This window comes from Lissotriton helveticus, chromosome 4_1, assembly GCF_964261635.1.
Source record: "Lissotriton helveticus chromosome 4_1, aLisHel1.1, whole genome shotgun sequence".
NCBI lineage: Eukaryota > Metazoa > Chordata > Amphibia > Caudata > Salamandridae > Lissotriton > Lissotriton helveticus.
In genome coordinates this window covers 1,761,878,975-1,761,900,618 of record NC_136063.1, presented here as the reverse complement: position 1 = coordinate 1,761,900,618, position 21,644 = coordinate 1,761,878,975, and positions in this window count along the sequence as shown.

The following is a 21,644-nucleotide window of genomic DNA, read 5'->3' as shown; positions in this document are numbered from 1 at the left end:
GTAGTTGTTAGGATGCCACCTAGTCATATGGCGATGCATTGTGTAGTTTCCGAAACTGTATTTTTTCTCGGTTCCTCTGGACAGTCTATCTTGACATATAAGGCAAGTTACGTATCTTGCATTTACTTTTTTCTGACCTTTGGGAATTTTAAAAAATTGCCAAATGAAGTTTTCTTTCCGGTGAGACGTCCTGGGCTCCTCAGGCAAAAACTGCCTCTCTTCGTGCTCGTAGTTCTGTTCCTCTTCTTCCTCTTCTTGTTGAATTATAACTTGAGCAGGTGGTCCACTCTTCCTTGGATGTGGTGGAGGTGGTGGGGAAGCACCAGCTGAAGCTACTAAAGAAGCCATTGCTCAGTGATCACAAAGGGTCTTTCTCTCACAATGATGAAAGTCAGAGTGAGGAAAGAAGGAGGGATTTTCATCATTTGGGAAAAACAAGAGTTCTCAACCAATGAAAAGTGTTCATTTTAGATTATATGACCTAGTCTTACATCATTAGGAAACCAAAAGTGAAATGAACCAATGAAAAGTGTTATTACCAAGTCACATGACCTGCTGTGTTTACGTTAAGCGCTTTGCAGGGCTTCCCTGTTTGCTTCCAGAAACCTGCGCTTTGCGACTCGCTTCGCGTACCAGTTCGCTAACGTAGCACGTCATATGACGTATCACGCGACAACGTGAAACGTCATGCGGACGGGAGGCGTCACGATGTTGTTTTCTAACGCGGCAGTTGCGGTAAAGAAACGTTTACCGGCTCGCGGTCTATTTCGCGGCATCAAGGTCAGCTAACGGGAAGCTTCCCGATTCGCGAAGCGGGAACGAAGAAAAAAAAATATTAAAAAAAAAAATTCTTCATAAACATATAAAATATATTTTTGGATTTAAAGAAGAATACATTTTACAGCTACAGATATTAGCTGTTAAAAAACCAATGAAATTCACTGAAAAAACCATAGGTTATAGACCATATATAGTTAGGAATTAGCATTTACAAAACCTTGAAAATTCACTGAAAAAACCATAGGTTATAGACCATATATAGTTAGGAATTAGCATTTACAAAACCTTATTTTACTCACACAAAACCATTGAAATTCCATATATAGTTAGTTGCACTAACTATATATCGCGCACCCGCAATCCACTGCTGATGATGTCACATATTACATCATTCATGACATGGTCAGTGACATCACTGATGACATCACTGATGACATCTCAAATGACATCACTGATGACATCACTGATGACATCTCAAATGACATCACTGATGACATCATGACACACCAATACCAGTTACTACATACGCACTCACTGATCCCTACGTCTACACACACATTCACTCATTCACCCATACAATCACTCATACATACAGTCACTCATTATTACAACACTATCATATGCACTCATACACCTATGCAGACACTCACACACTGCCACTCATCCATGGAGTTACTCACACACCTAGTCAGTCCTGTAAAGAATCAATCACACTTCCATTTCCTCATCTATACAGTTAAACACAGAACACCATACTTCAGTGACATCACTGATGACATCACTGATGACACCTCAAATGACATCACTGATGACATCTCAAATGACATCACTGATGACATCATGACACACCAATACCAGTTACTACATACGCACTCACTGATTCCTACGTCTACACACACATTCACTCATTCACCCATACATTCACTCATACATACAGTCACTCATTATTACAACACTATCATATGCACTCATACACCTAGTCAGTCCTGTGAAGAATCAATCACACTTCGATTTCCTCATCTATACAGTTAAACACAGAACACCATACTTTTTCACGCATATACTAACACATACTTACTCTCTTATACAATCACTGATACAAGTACACATTGATATGCACAGAGTCACACACCTCCCAGCCAGCCACACACACACTCAGTCTTCCATACATCCACTCATTCTTCAATATGTAAAACATATTTAAACTTTACAAAAACACACAGACACTAGATGATGTCATTTGAGATGTCATCAGTGATGTCATCAGTGATGTCATTTGAGATGTCATCAGTGATGTCATCAGTGATGTCACTGACCATGTCATGAATGATGTAATATGTGACATCATCAGCAGTGGATTGCGGGTGCGCGATATATAGTTAGTGCAACTAACTATATATGGAATTTCAATGGTTTTGTGTGAGTAAAATAAGGTTTTGTAAATGCTAATTCCTAACTATATATGGTCTATAACCTATGGTTTTTTCAGTGAATATATATATATTCACTGAAAAAACCATAGGTATGGTAGGTATAGTTAGCTGGACATTTTATTGACATAAAACCAATGAAATTCCATATATAGTTAGTTGCACTAACTATATATCGCGCACCCGCAATCCACTGCTGATGATGTCACATATTACATCATTCATGACATGGTCAGTGACATCACTGATGACATCACTGATGACATCTCAAATGACATCACTGATGACATCACTGATGACATCTCAAATGACATCACTGATGACATCATCTAGTGTCTGTGTGTTTTTGTAAAGTTTAAATATGTTTTACATATTGAAGAATGAGTGGATGTATGGAAGACTGAGTGTGTGTGTGGCTGGCTGGGAGGTGTGTGACTCTGTGCATATCAATGTGTACTTGTATCAGTGATTGTATAAGAGAGTAAGTATGTGTTAGTATATGTGTGAAAAGTATGGTGTTCTGTGTTTAACTGTATAGATGAGGAAATCGAAGTGTGATTGATTCTTCACAGGACTGACTAGGTGTATGAGTTCATATGATAGTGTTGTAATAATGAGTGACTGTATGTATGAGTGATTGTATGGGTGAATGAGTGAATGTGTGTGTAGACGTAGGAATCAGTGAGTGCGTATGCAGTAACTGGTATTGGTGTGTCATGATGTCATCAGTGATGTCATTTGAGATGTCATCAGTGATGTCATTTGAGATGTCATCAGTGATGTCATCAGTGATGTCACTGAAGTATGGTGTTCTGTGTTTAACTGTATAGATGAGGAAATGGAAGTGTGATTGATTCTTTACAGGACTGACTAGGTGTGTGAGTAACTCCATGGATGAGTGGCAGTGTGTGAGTGTCTGCATAGGTGTATGAGTTCATATGATAGTGTTGTAATAATGAGTGACTGTATGTATGAGTGATTGTATGGGTGAATGAGTGAATGTGTGTGTAGACGTAGGAATCAGTGAGTGCGTATGTAGTAACTGGTATCGGTGTGTCATGATGTCATCAGGGATGTCATTTGAGATGTCATCAGTGATGTCATCAGTGATGTCATTTGAGATGTCATCAGTGATGTCATCAGTGATGTCACTGACCATGTCATGAATGATGTAATATGTGACATCATCAGCAGTGGATTGCGGGTGCGCGATATATAGTTAGTGCAACTAACTATATATGGAATTTCATTGGTTTTATGTCAATAAAATGTCCAGCTAACTATATATGGTCTCTAACCTATGTTTTTTTCAGTGAATTTTCAAGGTTTTGTAAATGCTAATTCCTAACTATATATGGTCTATAACCTATGGTTTTTTCAGTGAATTTCATTGGTTTTTTAAAAGCTAATATCTATAGCTGTAAAATATATTCTTTATTATGTGACGTATCACGTAGCCACGTGAGACGCCTCATGACTCGTCGCATAACCGTGACGTATCGGCTCTGCAGCGCAAATAAAACCCGTAACGTAAGCGTGCCGGAGCACGCTTACAGATATATATATATTTTTTAACCTTAATTAGACAAAATCCACACGTGCACATATCTTGAGGCCTTGCAAAGGCACATCAAACAAACAGTCCCTACAATTTTGCCAAGTTTGCTGGAAATCTATTCCCTTAATTTTTTTTTTTACTGTTTCTCTTGGTTTTCCCCTTGTTACGCTTACCGGGACGCTACCCGGTACGTGAACCGGACGCTCCAAAAACACAAGATGGCGGACTCCCGTTACGCTGCCGGTTAGCTGCCCGGTTCGCGTACCGGGAAGCGCCTCTACCGCGAAAAATCGCGGGGGACTTTAATATCCCCCTCATCAATCCTAGGGGGTCAGGAGGGGTTTACCTTGCCCCCTTTCCTTCATTTCCCCCTTCTTTTTTCACCACATCTTGTCTCTCGAACCTACCGAGAGACAAGATGGCGGCCGCTCCGGACTGTTTACAATGTTGACAGCTACGCTGCCGGTTAGCTGCCCGGTTAGCTGCCCGGTGAGCTGCCCGGTGAGCTGCCCGGTGAGCTGCCCGGTGAGCTGCCCGGTGAGCTGCCCGGTTCGCGTACCGGGACGCGCCTCTACGGCGTAAAATCGCAAAAAAAAAATGTTTTTTATTTTTTGCCCCGCGGGGCACTTTAATATCCCCCTCATCAATCCTAGGGGGTCAGGAGTGGTCTACCTTGCCCCCTTTCCTTCATTTCCGCCTTCGTTTTTCACCACATCTTGTCTCTCGATCGTACCGAGAGACAAGATGGCGGCCGCTCCGGACTGTTTAGAATGTTGACAGACACCGGAGAGCCAATCAGCTTCGCTTCGCGAAGTTCCGTTACGCGTCAGGTACGCGAACCGGGGCGCTAACCGGAGCGCTGTCACAGATATATATATTTTTTTAAACGTTAATTTCTCAAAATCCACTGGAGCACATATATTGAGACATAGCAAAGGCACGTCGGGCAAACCATATCTACAATTTTGCCAAGTTTCATGTAAATCTATTCAGCTGTTCGAGCTAAAGTGAGTCCAACCGCCCTATGGAAAAATGAATGGGAAAAACGCGTTTTGGGACCCCCCTTTTTTCTCGGCCCCCCCTTGACGAAACCCCCCCCAAATTTTCAGGGGCTGCTCAGAAACAAAATGTGCCATTTTCCTGAAAATTTCAGCCAATTCCGTCCACAAACGCCAAAGTTATTAGACATAGAATTTTCAGAAATCCCATAGAGAAAAAATCCTAACTATATATACCCACTGGCTATCGCCAGTAGGTAATATACATATATAAACATATATAATCTGCATATCTATATAAATATAAATGCATGCATACATATACATATATGCATACATATGCATGTTATTTACATGAAAGTTTTAAAAACACTAATAAAAGCAAAGCTAAAAAGCCACCTCATTACAAACAGAATGGCTTTAACTTAAACGAGGGCGAGATCTATTGCATTTTCAATGCTTGTTTACTTTGGTTCTACCAAGAAGGCATTCAGATGTGTCACACATTTGCCATACATTCTGAATGTTAGCACTCTAGTTGCTCATTAGATCACTGTAGTAAAGCTAGTGCTCACCAGGGAAGTCTGCTGCTAATCATGGTTTGCAGCCATTTTCCCGCATTTTTTATCCCGCAGACTTTCAGTCCGCATACCATTATCCCGCAAGGTCATTGACCTCGCATACCATTATCCCGCATTGTTTTAAAACGCATGTGCATTTATCGCGCATCAGCAAATCAAAAGGGAGAGAGAGGACTAGGTAAGCCAGTCCGGGTCCCCTGGTTATATGTAGAGATATCAATATAGGACTAGCTATGTTGTGTTAGAGGAAACTCAGAAGGTATATCTGTAGGCAAACCCTTAGGTTTGGTCATGAAGCCCTCACACACCAACCTAGTTGGTGTCATGCTTCATCATCGGGCCCACCACAGTGACACCGAATGTGTCCCGGGTGTGCTGCGACTCCAGATTACTGAGGAGCTGGTATTCTTACTGAGTGTGCAGTGTTGGTGAGAATGAAGATGAAAGGTTTTAAAAGCTATACAGGTGGTCCCAGTTCCCGAGGGTAAGAGGTAAATTTAATACCTGGGCCCCTGTTAGCAAGATAAAAAGGCTGTGGACGATGTGGAGTATATTAGGGGCTCCTACGTCCTTGTGGTCTACATGTTTCAGCCAGGCCTTTTGATTAAAACTGGCTTTCCTCAGGACCAAATGAGTATGTGTGGGTGAAAATAAACTATATTAAGTGAAAGTGTGTGGTAAAAAAGTGTTGCACTCGCTAAGGTGCCGTACGTGTAAGAGGGGGATTCCCTCTGCTTTACTGTACATAAAACACAAAGACAGTACAGACATACAAAAAGAGTCATTGAGAATGGTATTAACCAAAACACAACAAATAGCCGGCTTCTGGTGTGCGTGAGCGACCTAGAGCGGCAAGTAACAATGCCATGAGTGTGCCATGGCTAAGGTGAACTATGGCGGTTAAATATTAAACGCAGTGGCAGTGGTGGGCTACACAGCGAAACAGGCATAGCGTGAGGTACAGGTAAGTATGGTACATAATTCCTCACACTTGCTACTTGCTGTTAAAGCCTCATGGGTCACTTGGCAGGGAGGGAAAGAAGATCCTAAATGTTTGTAGAGGATTACAGTTAGGATAGTACCTGTGGAGAGAAATTGTTGCTTACCCAGAGCGTTGTGCAGAGATCAAGCTTACTCACGGTATTTCCGATCAGCGGTTCCTGCGACCTATCGTCCTGCTCCAGTGTCCCGAATGAGCTTTGCCAGAGTCAGGTATGGGCTTAAATAGCCGGTTTGATTGTTATCACCTGGAGAGGGGAGAGGGCGCGGTCGCGTTTCCTTTTTAGAGCGCGGGCGCTGGGAGCTAGCGGTCTGCGCGTTGCGCATGCGCGATGTGAGGTTTCCAGCGCATGCGTGGTAGAGGTGTGTGCGAGCGCTATCCATTCGCGCATGCGCCATGGTACCAGGACTAGGTTAGCATTGGTAGTGGCATGTGCGCGCGAGTGCGTGCGCAACTGGGGCAAAAAAAGGAAAAGAAGCCCGTGTGGGTCTTTTAAGGTTTAAAAAGCAACAACAGCGATTGCAAGGTATATAGGCAAAGAAGGCAATTACAGAGTAGGGACAGATCACGAGTCTGAGCGCAGACAGGGATACTGACCAATACTTTACATAGGAGTGTTTATCTCGCCAGAGCATTCCACGGGATGGAATCATTGAGCCCCTCTATATGGGTAGAAAGGCGATAAATCCAGCGTTGCTCTTTGGTGAGCAGAGTCTTCTCATCACAAGCTGAAAGTGCGAATTGTTCGATGACCGTCCAGGTGAAATCATTCGGGGTGTGATTTTGCACGATGAAGTGCTGGGTCAGTTTGCTGATGTTTTTACCACAGCGCATGGTGCTCCTGTGTTCAGTCATCCTGGTTCTAACCTTCCTGGTCGTCATGCCTATGTATCTCAAGCCACAGCGACAGGTGATTAGGTATACTAGGTTAGATGAATTACAGTTCGTGAATTGTCGTTGTGTCCAGGTTTTACCATCTTCCAACGACAATGTTTTGGAAGGGGTAGTCAGGTGGCAGACGCTACAGTTGTAACATGGTTGGTGGCCTGTTAGTTCTGGTAGGCCCCAAGTGTTTAAAATTGTATGGCCGGTTTGCTGTGTTTTTCTGGGTCTCGTGGTTACCAGCTGATCCTTCAGATTTTGTGCTCTTTTGTAAGCAAAGCGGGGGAGGTCCCAGTTCCTCGCGCCTGAATTGATGATCTTCCAATTTTTGCGAATTATGCTGGAGACCTGATTGGAGGCGGTGTTATAGGTGGTGACACACGTCATGATGGGTGTTTCTGGTGGTCTGACCACGGTCTCAAGAAGGGCCTCCCTGTTTTGGTTGCGTGCTCGTTTACAGGATTTTGTGATGATTCTGGATGGGTAGCCACGGTCTCCCAACTTGTGGACCAAGGCTTTGGACTGGTGTTTGAAGTCATGGAGGTTGCTGCAGTTCCGGCGAATGCGCAGGAACTGTCCAAATGGCAGGTTCTCTCTCAAAGGTCTGGGGTGGAAACTATCAAAGCGCAACAACGAGTTCCTGGAAGTCGGTTTGTAATGAGTCGTTGTGGTCAGACCCCCCTGATCAGCTTTTATGTTGAGGTCCAGAAACGCCAGTTCAGTAGAACTGCTAGTGCAGGTGAACTTTAGAAAGGGATCAAGGCTATTGATCCAGGTGAGAAAATCTTTCAATGTCTCCTCATTGCCTTCCCAGACAATGAGGATATCGTCAATATATCGACGCCAAATTGTTATATTTGCTGAGTAGGGGTTCGTGGGGGCTTCGATATTTGTCTGCTCAAAGTGGTGGACATATAGCCCCGCCACGCTCGGCGCAAAGACACTGCCCATCGAGGTACCATTCGTTTGTAAGAAGAATGTATCTTCGTATTGGAAATAGTTCTCTTTTAATGCCAGCGTGGCGCAATCCAAGATGAAGTGACGGGGTGTACGATGTTGCCAGTCAATCTCCATCAAGACATCATGGAGTACCTTCAGTGTGGCATCCTGAGGGAGGCTCGTATATAGGCTCTCCACGTCCAATCCCACCAGGAGGTGTTTGTCTCTATCGAAACTGACATCCTTGATGATGTTAAGGAGGTGCTTCGTGTCTTTGACGTAGGATGGAGTTTTCTGAACCAATGGGTTGAGGTAGTGATCGCAGAACCGTGATAACGGTTCTAGGAGGGACTTTATCCCTGACACTATGGGTCTGCCCGGTGGTGGGGTGACCCCTTTATGCACCTTGGGCATGATGTAAAAGTAGGGTACTTTTGCATCACGTGTGTTGAGATACTCAGCTTCTTGCTTTGAGATGTATTCTGCGTCAGAAGCCTCCTGTACTAGTTCTGTGATCTTTTTTTGTAGATCTTTGGATGGGTCTCTCAGTAATTTTCTATAGTTACGAGTGTCGCTTAATAGTCTGCGGCATTCGGTGTCGTAGTCGATTTTGTTCATGATGACTATCCCTCCACCTTTATCTGCTGGTTTGATGATGCGGGTAGGGTCATTTTGGAGTTTTTTGATGATCTCCCTATCTTGAAAAGACAGATTGTTGAAATGGTTTTGGGGTTGCAATTTCTCGACTTCTGAGTATACTGCCAACTCGAAGGTACTGATCTCCACTGGCACGGTGGCAGGTGGTGGAGTGAAGTTGGATTTGAGTTTCAACCCAGTCTCATTAGTGGTTTCTGAGTCAAGAGGTTTCTCCTTGTTTTCGAAAAACGCTTTTAGCTTGAGTTTTCTAAAAAACTCGGCCAGTTCGACATGGAGTTTGAAAGTATCTAGTCTGATGGTCGGGACAAATGACAGTCCTTTGTTCAGGACATTGGTTTCTTCATTGGTGAGGGGTACGTCGGAGAGGTTGAATACCAGGGTGCCGGTATTGGTTGGTTCAGCTATTTGCTGGGGCCCGCTTGCTCTTTGGCTTTGTTCCTCGTGTTGGCACTGACCGGATCCTCTTCTGTGGACCACTGTGCTGGTTGAGGCGCCCACTGCACTTGCTGTGGTGGATTCCTTCTCTTGCCACGGGGTCTGCGGCCTTGGCCTAAAAAAGGATATCGTTGATTTGGGTTGTTCTGGTAGTATGGTACCTGGCCAGGCGGATATAAAGGTGGATATCCATAATAAGGAGGCATTGGGCCAAATGGAGGAGGGCCGAAGTTCTGGAATTGCGGGGGGCCTTGCCAAGGTTGTGCTTGTTGTTTCCCTCCACGGCCTCTCCCTCTGGCTTTGTGGGATCCATTACTGGAGCCACTGGAAATGGAACTAGTATCTCCTGAGCTGTCCGTGTTCTGGCCTCTTGTGGGTGCAGTATACGTGTCGTCAGCATAGGGATAAGTTTTTAGATAGCTGAAGTTTTTTAGATCCTTCTCGAATTTCTTTATCTTGGTTTGGGTTAGGTATTCTTTGTAATCGTTCATCTCCCGATTTTGATCTTCCAATTTCTTTTTGTATCCTGTCAGAGTGGTTTTGAAGTGGGTCTCAGTTGCCTGGATCTCTATTATAACTGCGTCTGAAAGGCGTTTGGCAGTTTTTATTATCAAGATGAGCCAGTCCCTGGTGCAGTGCCAGGCTATCTGAGCCCAGTCTTTCCTAAAGGTGACATCATCAAGGAATATTCTGGGAGCGTTGGTGACCAGTAAGCCTTTAGGCGCTGTGTTGGTCCTCAGGTATTGTGCGAGGATAACGCCATGCAAAATAGTGCGTATCCTGTTTCGCTTTTTCTCAGTGAGAGTGTCCCAATCTGTAGTCTGCGCTATTGTTGTTGCTGTGTTAAAATCTGCCAAGAGTGTGGGGTCATCGAGGATTTCAGTGACGTCATCCTCGGTGAATGTTAGGCCTGTGTTTTGTGCCATCTTGTATCAGTCAGGTGTCTCTCGCAGCTGCGCGCTGCCAATTATCAGCAAATCAAAAGGGAGAGAGAGGACTAGGTAAGCCAGTCCGGGTCCCCTGGTTATATGTAGAGATATCAATATAGGACTAGCTATGTTGTGTTAGAGGAAACTCAGAAGGTATATCTGTAGGCAAACCCTTAGGTTTGGTCATGAAGCCCTCACACACCAACCTAGTTGGTGTCATGCTTCATCATCGGGCCCACCACAGTGACACCGAATGTGTCCCGGGTGTGCTGCGACTCCAGATTACTGAGGAGCTGGTATTCTTACTGAGTGTGCAGTGTTGGTGAGAATGAAGATGAAAGGTTTTAAAAGCTATACAGGTGGTCCCAGTTCCCGAGGGTAAGAGGTAAATTTAATACCTGGGCCCCTGTTAGCAAGATAAAAAGGCTGTGGACGATGTGGAGTATATCGCGCATGCCTTTACAAAGAATTACGTTTTAAAGGCATGCATGGTAAATGCATTTGCGTTGTGAAAACCACGATGACGAGAGAGGTAAGTGGGTTTGTGTTAATTTTTTCGTGGGTTAGTGATTGTGTAGTGTAGTGTAGTGTTGTGTAGTGTAGTGTTGTGTTAGTGTAGTGTAGAGTTGTGGTGGTTGTTTAGTGTAGGGTCATGCTGGGGGTAGTGTTTTAGGGTTTAGGGTTGTGTTGTAGTGTTTGCGTAGTGTAGGGTCATGCTGGGGGTAGTGTTTTAGGGTTTAGGGTAGTGTTGTAGTCTTTGCGTAGTGTAGGGTCATACTGGGGGTAGTGTTTTAGGGTTTAGGGTTGTGTTGTAGTGTTTGCGTAGTGTAGGGTCATGCTGGGGCTAGTGTTTTAGGGTTTAGGGTAGTGTTGTAGTGTTTGCGTAGTGTAGGGTCATGCTGGGCGTAGTGTTTTAGGGTTTAGGATAGTGTTGTAGTGTTTGCGTAGTGTAGGGTCATGCTGGGGGTAGTGTTTTAGGGTTTTGGGTAGTGTTGTAGTGTTTGCGTAGTGTAGGGTCATGCTGGGGTGTAGTATTTTAGGGTTTAGGGTAGTGTTGTAGTGTTTGCGTAGTGTAGGGTCATGCTGGGAGTAGTGTTTTAGGGTTTTGGGTAGTGTTGTAGTGTTTGCGTAGTGTAGGGTCATTCTGGGGGTAGTGTTTTAGGGTTTTGGGTAGTGTTGTAGTGTTTGCGTAGTGTAGGGTCATGCTGGGGTGTAGTGTTTTAGGGTTTTGGGTAGTGTTGTAGTGTTTGCGTAGTGTAGGGTCATGCTGGGGTGTAGTGTTTTAGGGTTTTGGGTAGTGTTGTAGTGTTTGCGTAGTGTAGGGTCATGCTGGGGGTAGTGTTTTAGGGTTTTGGGTAGTGTTGTAGTGTTTGCGTAGTGTAGGGTCATGCTGGGGGTAGTGTTTTAGGGTTTTGGGTAGTGTTGTAGTGTTTGCGTAGTGTAGGGTCATGCTGGGGGGTAGTGTTTTAGGGTTTTGGGTAGTGTTGTAGTGTTTGCGTAGTGTAGGGTCATGCTGGGGGTAGTGTTTTAGGGTTTTGGGTAGTGTTGTAGTGTTTGCGTAGTGTAGGGTCATGCTGGGGGTAGTGTTTTAGGGTTTAGGGTAGTGTTGTAGTGTTTGCGTAGTGTAGGGTCATGCTGGGGGTAGTGTTTTAGGGTTTAGGGTAGTGTTGTAGTGTTTGCGTAGTGTAGGGTCATGCTGGGGGTAGTGTTTTAGGGTTTAGGGTAGTGTTGTAGTGTTTGCGTAGTGTAGGGTCATGCTGGGGGTAGTGTTTTAGGGTTTAGGGTAGTGTTGTAGTGTTTGCGTAGTGTAGGGTCATGCTGGGGTGTAGTGTTTTAGGGTTTTGGGTAGTGTTGTAGTGTTTGCGTAGTGTAGGGTCATGCTGGGGGTAGTGTTTTAGGGTTTAGGGTAGTGTTGTAGTGTTTGCGTAGTGTAGGGTCATGCTGGGGTGTAGTGTTTTAGGGTTTTGGGTAGTGTTGTAGTGTTTGCGCAGTGTAGGGTCATGCTGGGGGTAGTGTTTTAGGGTTTACGGTAGTGTTGTAGTGTTTGTGTAGTGTAGGGTCATGCTGGGGGTAGTGTTTTAGGGTTGTGTTGTAGTGTTTGCGTAGTGTAGGGTCATGCTGGGGGTAGTGTTTTAGGGTTTAGGGTTGTGTTGTAGTGTTTGTGTAGTGTAGGGTCATGCTGGGGGTAGTGTTTTAGGGTTTAGGGTAGTGTTGTAGTGTTTGCGTAGTGTAGGGTCATGCTGGGGTGTAGTGTTTTAGGGTTTTGGGTAGTGTTGTAGTGTTTGCGTAGTGTAGGGTCATGCTGGGGGTAGTGTTTTAGGGTTTAGGGTAGTGTTGTAGTGTTTGTGTAGTGTAGGGTCATGCTGGGGGTAGTGTTTTAGGGTTTAGGGTAGTGTTGTACTGTTTGTGTAGTGTAGGGTCATGCTGGGGGTAGTGTTTTAGGGTTTAGGGTAGTTTAGTTGTTTAGTGTATGCTAAAGGCATATTTGTTCTAAAAGTTTTCGTTATTTTAATTTGCGGCCTAATAGTACATGCGGGATTTCGTCATATATTCGCTAATCATACTTTCTATGGCAAAATGAACCCCCTCATTTTGTTCCTTTTTAAATTAATTGTTTTAAGAGTTACCACTTTATTCCAATCAAGATGGCTTCAGGTGTGCCATACCTTTGTAATAAGTAGGACTGTTAGCACTCTAGTTGTTCTTTAGAACACTCTGGGACATTCTGTCATTGGGCTATAGTTGGGCTACATCTGGCTGATATTTGGGCTACATTTGTTTTTTTTGTCTCTGGTGGCCATCTTTGGGCTACATTGGGCTACATTGGGCTACATTTGGGCTCCAACATATATATAGCCCAATGTAGCCCAATATATATTTTTCAAAGTTAATTTTCGTAAAAACCACTGGAGCCTATATCTTGAGACATAGCAAAGGCACATCGGGCTACCAGTCCCTACAATTTTGCCAAGTATGGTGTAAATCCATTCAGCCGTTCAGGCTAAAAGTGAGGCCAACCGGCCTATGGAAAATTGCATGGGAAAAACACGTTTTGGGACCCCCCTTTTTTCTCGACCGCCCTTGACGAAACCCCCCCAAATTTTCAGGGGCTGCTCAGAAACAAAATGTTCCATTTTCCTGAAAATTTCAGCCAATTCTGTCCTCAAACGCCAAAGTTATTCGACATAGAATTTTCAAAAATCCCATAGGAAAAAAATCCTAACTATATATACCTACTGGCTATCGCCAGTAGGTAATATATATATATATATATTCACTGAAAAAACCATAGGTTATAGACCATATATAGTTAGGAATTAGCATTTAAAAACCCTTATTTTACTCACACAAAACCAATGAAATTCCATATATAGTTAGTTGTACTAACTATATATCGCGCACCCGCAATCCACTGCTGATCATGTCACATATTACATCATTCATGACATGGTCAGTGACATCACTGATGACATCACTGATGACATCTCAAATGACATCACTGATGACATCACTGATGACATCTCAAATGACATCACTGATGACATCACGGATGACATCTCAAATGACATCACTGATGACATCTCAAATGACATCACTGATGACATCACTGATGACATCTCAAATGACATTACTGATCACATCACTGATGACATCATTCATGTGATAATACGATGAACCTCTTCAGACTCTAATATAACCTTATATACACTCAGTGTAAACAGACACTCACAGACTGTCACTCATCCATGGAGTTACTTACACACCTAGTCAGTCATGCAAAGAATCAATCACAGCTCCATTTTCACAACTATACAGTTATACACACCTTACTTATTCAAACATATACTAAAACATATTTACTCACTTATACAATCCTGGATACAAGTGCACAATGATGCATACAGCCACTCACACATTCACTGGCTCTTATGGACAGTTATTTATATATGTCAAGTCTCACATGTACGGTATTTTACATATGTACTTACTTTGACATGTAGCACTGAGATATCTATTCACTCACCAATACAGTCATGCACACAGTCAACCGCCCATACAGCTGTTTCCACATGCACTTTTGAACCCATACATCTATGCACAGAGTCATACACCTCCCAGCCACCCACACACACACTCAGTCTCCCATACAAATGCTTGGGCAACCAATCAATAACCCATATAGTTACTCATATAGCTACTGATCAACACATGCAGCAGTTTACAGAACAACAGACATAATGATGCACAAATTAAGACAGTTTAGTCACTAACCCATGCACTCAGTGAGACACATTTAACCACTCACTCATACAGTCAGTCATGCACCTACTAAATCCTTCGTCCAGACACTTATACATCCACTCATTCTTAAATATGTAAGACATATTTTAACTTTACAGAAAAATACAGTCACTGGATGTTCTCATCAGTGATGTCATCAGTGATGTCATTTGAGATGTCATCAGTGATGTCATCAGTGATGTCATTTGAGATGTCATCAGTGATGTCATCAGTGATGTCACTGACCATGTCATGAATGATGTAATATGTGACATGATCAGCAGTGGATTGCGGGTGCGCGATATATAGTTAGTACAACTAACTATATATGGAATTTCATTGGTTTTGTGTGAGTAAAATAAGGTTTTTTAAATGCTAATTCCTAACTATATATGGTCTATAACCTATGGTTTTTTCAGTGAATTTTCAAGGTTTTGTAAATGCTAATTCCTAACTATATATGGTCTATAACCTATGGGTTTTTCAGTGAATTTCAATGGTTTTTTAAAAGCTAATATCTATAGCTGTAAAATGTATTCTTCTTTAAATCCAAAAATATATTTTATATGTTTATTAATAATTTTTTTTTAGTATTTTTTTTTGTTTCGCTCCCGGTCCGCGAACCGGGAATCTTCCCGTTAGCTCAATTTGATTCCGCGATCCGGTCCGCGAACCGGTAAGAAATCAACATAGTGACGGTATCGCGTTGCCGCGTAATGCGTCTTATGACGTACTGCGTTAGCGCACCCGGAAGTGCCCCGGGGCGCGGACCGAGGCGCGAAACGCAGCTCCCCGGAAGCAATCCGCGGCGCGAAAGCGCGACGTATCGCGTTGCCGCGAAATGCGTCTTGTGACGTATCGCGTTAGCGCACCCGGAAGTGTCCCGGGGCGCGGACCGAGGCGCGAAGCGGAGCGACCCGGAAGCTAACCGGGGAGCGTTCCGCAGTGCTTAACATGAGCGTGAGAGGTCATGTGACTTGTTAATAAAACTTTTCATTGGTTCATTTCACTTTTAGTTTCATAATTATGGAAGGCTAGGTCAGGTGACCTAAAAATAACACTTTTCATTGGTTGAGAAGTATTGTTTTTTCCAAATGATGAAAACCCCTCCTTCTTTCCTCACTCTGACTTTCATCATTGTGAGAGGAAGACCTATTTTGCTTGTTGGAAGACCTATTTTGCTTGTGTGAAAATGGCTTCATTGGTTGCTTCAGCTGGTGGACCCCCACCACCACCTCCACCTCCTCATGGGAAGAGAGGACCACCTCCCCAGGTGATTACCAACACTGAGGAGGAAGATGAAGAAATGGATGAGGAGGGAGAAGAACCACAATTCCTGGAAGAGATGCCCCGGGTTTCCAGAAAGAAAGCCAGTTTCATCTGGCAGTTTTTTTCGATGCCTCGTGGACAAAAAAAAGTCAACGCGAGGTATGTCACCTGCCTCATATGCAAGGAACAATTGTCCAGAGGGACGGACAAAAAATACAGTTATGGTAATCACACCATGCATAGGCACATGACGAGGAAACATCCCCTAAATTACAGCCGGGCGGAATTAAGGGATATGCTGGACAATCCTAGACCAACTCCTGTGGCCAGACCAACAATACCGGTTTCTTTAACACCAGAGGAGGCACGGGAAACTGTGCCAAATATCCCAAAAAATTTTGGGCATATGATACATTTATGTATGCACTGTCGTGCATTATTAGCTTGTGGCAACATGAGCATCAATGCACTCAACCTTGCATATGAACACCATGATTGCCCTAACCGCCCCCAGTAATTTTTTTTGCTCCTGTTGAGCCCTTTTCAACGCCTGTTTTTTGTTGTTTCCCCCCCCCAAAAAAAACAAAAAAAATATAAAATCGTTCAAAAAATACAAAAAAAACAAAAAATGTTCAAAAAATAAAAAAAATATATAAAACAACAAAAATATAAAAAAAAAAGTTCTTTTCAGAACTACCTTCCCTTTCAAAAAAAATTGCTACAATGTTTAGCACTCTGGCAAGCTCTATTTCTTTTGGTTCGCTCCCGGGTTAGCTTCCCGGTACGCGGACCGGGAGCTAACCCAAAAAATTTTTTTTGTTTTTAAAAAGTGTAAGTATAAGGAAAGTAAACAGAGAGTGATGTTAAAAGAAAGACAGCTATAGGGAGTAAAGAAGAGATACTGTTTAATACATCTATTTACCGAAGAAAAGACAGAAGAGGGTATAATTGTGAAAAACAAAATAGATAACGAAGTGAAAGAAAAACAAGCATTGGCATAGCGAATAGGTCTCGCCTTTGGGACCTTCTAAGTATTTAGTTATGCAGCATAATATCCTTGGTGCAGCAACATCAACTGTTGCATGGCTAAACACGTATAAGGTCCCAAAGGCGAGACCTATTGTCTATGCCAATGCTTGTTTCTTAAGTAGTGTTGCAATACGTCTGACTCTTCCATGTGAAAAGATCTTATTTTGTGCTCTAAAGATTGCTAAAGTCTCGACAGAGAACAGGCTAGGCTGTAAGTAGGGTAAATTGCGCTTGGTGATCTGTTTGAGGGAGCGTCTGCTTTGCCTGGTGTCTTTGGAGAGCAATTTTGATTGGTATACTGGACAATGTTAGTTTTATCGGTCCAGTAGACAATTAAACTGCTGCATGACCACACTGTGTGATCCTGGGCACACTTTACAAATCCTACCTACTATCCAGCGGCTGAAGTGCAAATTGTAAAACCTGATAGCTGGGCACAATTACAGTGTCATTGCAGGCACACCCTGTGTGATCTTGGACATTTATCACATCTCAAAGTACTTTTAAATGCTTGAGCTTGGGATAAACCCTAGAAAAATACTCTCATGCATTTGACCTACCCAGGTGTTTGCTGCTACGTGCTTGATAAGAAATAATGCAACACACAATTGCAACTTCTGTGCCCCTTCCAAATAAACACTAGAAATCAGAGTTGTAATTAGTCTCTAGAATGAGTAAGATGCCCTCCAGCCTCCACTTGAAAGCAGGGGTGTATAGTTTGAGGGGAGTGAGGGGGGGGGGCGAGGGAGGCATGCAATACTTTAACGCAGGTAAAAGTGTCCAAAGTCACACCATCTGCCCACTAAAGAGCGGCTCGCAGTGGCCGGCTGGCCCGGCTGATTAGGGGAGCTGTTGGTGCCGAGCCTGGTGGGGCAGGTCCCAGCTGTGCTCTGCCGGGCTGCAGGCAGCTCAGTTATTAGGCAGCTGGTGGCGTGGGGACCACTGCTATTCCGTCTGTAATGTGCCCGAGCCTCCCGGCAGGCGGGGGGATCACAAGAGCGACCGCTCCCACCCTCGGAGGCTAATTAATTGGCAGAACAAGAGCGCATTAAGGCGGATATAGGAGGGAGCCCTGTGCTGGCACCTTCTGAGTGTATGAGCTAAAGGCAGGTGGTTGTGTGTTTCAAATGCCTCTCAGACTACAAAACGCAGCGAATGCTACGTCCAAATCTGAAATTAGGAGTGCTCGTGTGCACGTGCCTAGGTATGTCTATCTAAGTGTGTGTGCGCTTCATAGTAATAGTCTATGTGTCACTGCATCTTAGACTGTGTGCCACTTTAAGCATGTAACAGTGTGAGGGTATGCACTACTGCGCTTGTGAGTCACGCTGTTTGCGAGTGGGTTTGTACCTGACAATTACTGACCTTGCAGTTGTGTGTGACTCACTCTGTGTCTGTGCCACTTTATGCGTGTGCATTTAACCTTGAGTGCCTGTGTATGTGGAGCGTGATGTACTGCGTGTGTGTGCGCGTGTGTGTACAGCGAGTTACTGTATGTGGCCTACTGTGAGTGTGCGTGTGTGAGCCACTGTGTTTGTGTGCGTGTCCCACGCTGTGCTGTGTATCTATCTATGTTTGTTAGTGTGTGTGTGCTGCTGTGTAGGTACCACTGTATGTGTAAGCGGGTGCTGGAGTGTATAGACAAACACACGTGAATCCTCAGTTTGTATGCAATGTACGTCACACGTAATTTACGGTCCTGTTCCGCTTTATTTTATTTTGATTGCAGTATAAAAAATGCTTGTTTATATTAGACTGGGGAATACAAACAGGAATCTAGTCTTCAAAGGGAGAGCTGCATGCCAATGTAGAACAAGCACCGGCCAGCTTATAACCCTACTCTGCGATGTTCTTGACTCCCATGCCATTGTTCACCATTTGAGTGAAGTCATGACCCCGCCTACCGAGCGGGGTAAGAAATGCTGTTCACAAGTGTGGTTGTAGCTGTCTGGGCACTTAAATATGTTGCAGCTGTCACGTTACTTAAAAACATTGTGAGAGCCTAAGTAAAACTAGAGTGAATTATCGCATGGCATTTTATGTACAGCCCTAATGCTGCTGCGGCAGAATGGCACCATGTCCTGGAAATACAATAACAGAGACCAGAGCGTCTGTAAATGTCCATGAATCGGGCACCACGCTGAGCCAGGGAAACACTCGAACAATAACAAGGAGAAACACGAGAGATGGTCTGCGGCCGTCAAAGTGAAAGTACGGCCGGCGGAGGAGAAATGCGACACGGCGGGCAGGGGAGGGGGCGGAGCGGGGAGAGCAGCATGAGGGTGTGAAGCAGCAGGGGCCTGAGACGAGGCCGCCTTGCCTTTGATGTGGTAATGCGAGGCAAGCGGCTGGTGGCATTGTGCACGCGCTTTCACGTGCACTGGAAGAAATCGCCTGGGAATCGCCTGATCTCGGTAAGCTCTGTTTAAGCTGCAATAGATCGAGCTCCCGCTCTCAATGCGCACATGCGCATTGAGATAGGTCGCTCGACCTAAAAAAGAGAGTATAACATTAACAAAGAAGAGTTTCTTGGAGAATGTGAGTGAATGTTCAAAATAAGATTAAAACATGGGGAATAACAGAGAGAAAAAATAGAAAACAGAAAACAAAAAATAACAGAAAAAGATTAATTGAAACAGCAAAGAAATGTAAGTAACATAGAGCCATATCATCAACATAGGCAATAAAAGTTTTGCAGCTTTTATTGGCAGAAATGTGTCGCTAAAGCTGCTTTTGCGGCAGAAAACTGCCACTAAAACTACTTTTGCACCAGTTTTCTGCCAATAAAAACAGCAATAATTTTATTGGCTGTGTTCATAATATGCCCCTTAGTGTGCTTCAACTACACAGAGAAAGCATTATGAACAAATAGTGATACAGTGATCAGTCAAAGACACTAAGAGTAATAGAGACGGAGTGAGTGAACAAGAGTGAGGAACTATGAGAAGAGAGGGACTGAGAAAAAGAGTGGAAGGAGTTGAGTAAGTAGGTAATAGAGAAAGGAATGAGGGAAGTAGCAAAGGTAGGAAACTGAGGATTAAAGAAATGAAGCAGTGGAACTAATAGTAGTTCAATGTGATAGAAATGTAACGAAAAGAGTACAAAATATTTACCTTATAATTGTCGTTAAATTACTCACTTTTTGTTTTTATACTTTCAATCTGTGAAAGAGAGAACAAACATTTGAAAAATATTAAAACATGTATTTAAAAATTACAAAAGACAAGGGCAAAGATTGAAGGACAAACAGTTTTTCAACAACTTTGACACTTACAGAAGCTTCTGCTTCTCCAGGCCCCCTACACAGTCCTAAAGATATACATTTTAAACTAACAGTATCTTGATGCAGATGAAGTGAGGCCTATCTTAAAACATGGTGCATATTTTGCATTGCTGTTGTTTCAGAAAAGTGTCGCAAGACACTAAAATTTTAAATAATTGCTTCAGGATGCCAATAAGATGTCTACTATCCAGAAGTTTGTTTGAGGTGAGGCCTACTCAGGGTTGCAGATGAGATTTACACTTGTTGAAGTGTACAGAGGAGATAATATCTGTGAAAGTCTACCAATGAAGTGAGTCATGTCCACTGCACTCTTCAACAAAGTACAAACCTCCTATGTTTCCCTGGACAGACCTAAACTTGATCTGCACAATGTGATTCGTAATGATAGGAAACACAGGTGATGTAATTGAAATACGTGCAATTTATTTTGCTCATTTCACAATCACATCACTTGTGTTTCCTTTGCTTAGGTATCTCATTGTGCAGATGTAGTCTAGCATATGAAAGAATACGCAGAAGTGCAGCACTGCATGCAACAACTTTGACACTTACAGAAGCCTCACCTTCTCCATGCCTCCTACACAGTTCTACACATCATAAATGCAAACAGTACAGAATTAATTATACATGTTAAATGGTTTATTTTTGCTGTTCTCAGAATGTATCAAATTTCACTAAAAACAGTGACTTGAAGGTATTCATCATGTAACAGCGGGGAAAAAAAAACACAATCAAAATGATTGTGTTTAAAAAACCCATACAACATCAGAAATCAAAATTCAGAACTCCTTAAAGTTAACTTACTTTCCATGACGTCCAAGGATGTCCTATGAACAGCTTACACTCTTTTGTGCTGTTATTACTTTCAGCCCGCCACTTTCTGAAAGAAAATCTCCATCGTTTTTAAAAACACGTTACATGCAATAAATGACTTCTTGCTCTCTACCACAAGTTTCCTCAAGGCCAAATCTGGTCAGAGCCATTTATAACTCTTGGATTTCTTGTAAGCCAATCCCGTCATTTGGAATTTCCGCAACTTTCAGAAGTAAAATGTTGAAGATCATTTTCACAATCCTGGAATAGTAATATCTTCCCCTTCTTGCTCAGTCATGTTCTACATTTCCTATGACACTGATACTGCTTACTATGAAGCAGACTTACACTACCTCTATGACTACTACAATTATTTAATTCTCTACATCACTTTTAATCACAAAGCAATGTAAAACAGTAGACAGCATTGCAGACTTACATTCCCTCTACTCTATGTTTTGATTGGCTGCTTCAATTAGCTTATAAAAAGAAATAGTTTTTCTGAACTCATTCAAAGTGCACTTATTTCTCCATGATGTCCAGTCTTATGGTTAGAAGTTATGTCTCTGAACTACACTTATCCTCAAGGCCAAATCGTGTAGGAGCCATTAGAACTTCTTGAAATTCCTCAGAGCACATCCCGAGATTCTTTCCCTAAAATTTTGGTTTTAAAAACACCAGGTAAGAGTTTTTAAGGTCATACGGCAATTTTTTTTTGAAAATTAAAACAGAATCATTGCAGAATGACCAGCCATTTCTACACTTTAAATAAGCTGTATA